The sequence below is a fragment of the Canis lupus genome, unplaced genomic scaffold (assembly GCF_048164855.1).
Source record: "Canis lupus baileyi unplaced genomic scaffold, mCanLup2.hap1 Scaffold_368, whole genome shotgun sequence".
Lineage (NCBI taxonomy): Eukaryota > Metazoa > Chordata > Mammalia > Carnivora > Canidae > Canis > Canis lupus.
The window spans coordinates 4,528-7,410 of record NW_027326584.1 but is presented as its reverse complement, the minus strand read 5'-3'; the positions used below and the strand labels follow the sequence as shown (position 1 = coordinate 7,410).

At 38.8% G+C, this 2,883-nt stretch overlaps 1 pseudogene; it reads left to right on the top strand.

The window, feature by feature from the left end:
* Positions 1 to 861: 861 nt before the first annotated feature.
* LOC140629922 (cytochrome c oxidase subunit 6A1, mitochondrial pseudogene) lies at positions 862 to 1,235 on the top strand (annotated as a pseudogene).
* Positions 1,236 to 2,883: the final 1,648 nt, after the last annotated feature.

The window sequence follows — 2,883 nt, the reverse complement described above, 5'->3', positions numbered from 1 at the left end:
TCAGAAGAACAATGAAATTGATAAACCTTTACACAGACTGATTATAAAAAAAGAGGAAGTAGAAGTAAAAAAGTAGAGTGAAGATAAAAATTCCGAATTTCAAAAATGAAAGATGTGACATTATTACAGATTCTACTAATTTTTTTAATTTTTTAAAAGGATTTAGGATCATGTGATCAAGAACTTTATACCAATAATCTTGACATCACAAATGAAGTGGAAAAATTCTTTGAAGATATAACAAAGTTCACTTAAAGAAATAGATAACCAGGACACCTGGGTGGCTCAGTGGTTGAGCGTCTGCCTCTGGCTCAGGTCATGATTCTGGGATCCCAGTCCTGAATTGCAGAGGAGTCTGCTTCTCCCTTTGCCTATATCTCTGCCTCTCTCTCTGTGTTTCTTATGAATGAATAAATAAATAAAACCTTAAAAAAAACTAAAAAAAAAAGAAATAACCTGCATAGCCATTGATCTACTAAACAAATTGAGTTTGTTGTTCAAAATCTTTCCACAAAATAAACAAAAAACCCTCGGCCCAGATGGCTTCACTACTTAATTCTTCCAAGTATTTATGGAAGAAAAAAATTCTAATTCTATACAGTCTTTTAACAAACTGAAAGGAATACTTCCCAACTTGTTCTATATAAGCAGAATTGCCATAATACCAAAGCCAATAAATATATTACAAGAAATGAAAACCAGAGTGCAGTATTTCTCATGAACATACATGCTAACAAGATTTTATCAAATAAACCCAATGATACATAAAAGAGGTAATACATCACAACCGAGTATGCCTCAGCCAAGGAATGCAACATTGATGGGACATTCAAAAATTATTCATGTGGTCCAAGGTTGAAAATGGCGGTGGTGGGGGTGGCTATGTCCCGGCTCTCTGGGCTGCTAGGTGGGACTGCTGGGGCGTTCCATGTCTAGTGGTGCCTGTGGAGGAGGGCTCAGCTGCATGTGGAAGGCCCTCACCTACTTCACAGCACTCCCTGGCCTAGGAGTGAGCATGCTGAACGTCTTCCTGAAGTTCCATCATGGACAGCAAGAGAGACCTGAGTTCATCACCTACCCCCATCTCCGCATCAGGTCCAAGCCCTTTCCCTGGGGAGATGGTAATCAAACTCTATTCCATAACTCTCATGTGAGTCCACTTCCAACCGGCTATGAAGATGAATAAAGAGAACCTGGACCACCACCCAGTGGGGACCACAGTACTGGTTTGGACTATGACTCTGCATAAGGACCAGGAAAGTATATGGGACCTGAGGCTCACCTTCCTTACTTGTACCAAATGATGACCAGTATACTGATCTTCCATCCCTTTGCTTATGGCAGGAGAGGCTTAAATAAAAACTTGGATTGGTCCATGAAAAAAAAAAATTATTCATGTAATTTACCATGTAAACAAACTAAAAATACAAAACAAAAGCATATGATAATCTTGCTGTAGAAAAAGCATTTGACAAAATCCAACATCTATTCTTGATTTTAAAAACTCTCAGCAAACTAAGAATAAGGATTAATTTCTTCAATCTGACAAAAGCCATCTATAAAAAAACCTGTAGCTATCCTACTCAATGGTAAAAGACTGAATATTTTCTCCCTGAGATAAACAACAAGACCAGGGGCTGCTCTCAGCACTTTTATTCTGCATTATACTGGAGGTGCTAGCCAAGGCAATACAGCAAAAGAAATAAATAAAAGGCATCCAAACTAGAAAGAAGTAAAACTGTCTTTATTCATAGGCAATATGATCACCTATGTAGAAAAGCTGATGGAACCAACAAAAATATTAGATCAAACAAATGATTTTACCCAAGGATGCAGAAGTTCAATCTATATTGATTTCTATATATTATATTGTCTATATTCTATATATTGTATTTCTTCATATTAGCAATGAACGAGAAATGAAAGTTTAAAAAAATAACATTTACAATGGAATCAAAAAAATTAAAAATATTTAAGGATAAGTCTGCCAAAGTTGTATACTGAAAAATCACTGAATATTGCTAAGAGATATTAAAGACCTAAATTAATAGAGATTATAACACTTCATGGGTCAAAACTTGAATTTTTTTTTTAATTAATTACTTTTTTTTTTTTATAGAGAGAGAGAGAGAGAGTGTGTGTGTATGCCCAAGAGAGAATGAGCACAGGGAGGGGCAGAGGGAGAGGGAGAAGCAGACTCCTCCCTGAGCAGGGAGGTGGAGGCAAGGCTCCATCCCAGGACCCTGGGGTCATGACCTGAGCCTAAGGCAGAATCTTAACAGACTGAACTGTGCAAGTGCCCCTTGAATATTTTTTAAAAAGATTTATTTATTTATTTGGGAGAGAGAGAGAGAGAGAGAGAGAGAGCGCGCACATGAGCATGCAGGGGGAGGGGCAGAGGGAGGGGGAGAGCAGGTCTCCCAAACAGGTTCCATGCTGAGTGTGGAGCCCACTTGGAGACTTGATCTGAGGACCCTGAGATCATGACCTGAGCCAAAACCAAGAGCCAGACGCTGAACCAACTGTACCACCCAGACACCCCAAAAGTTTGAATATTTTTAAGATGTCTTCTATAGACAGGTTGCCTGAGTGTCTCAGTCGGTTAAGCAATCGACTCTTGGTTTCAGCTCAGGTCATGATCTTAGGGTTGTGAGATCAAGCCCCACCACCAGCTGTGCCCTTGGTGAGGAGTCTGCTTGGGAGTCTCTCCCTTTCCCTCCCTGTTTTCTCTGGTCTTGCATGCATGTGCTCTCTCTTTTTCAAATAAATAGATCAAAGATATTTTTTAAAAAGATCTCTGCTATAGACAATGTTTATGTCTCCCAAAATTTATATGTGGAAACTTAATCCATGATGTGACAGTATTTAGAGGTGGAGCCTTTG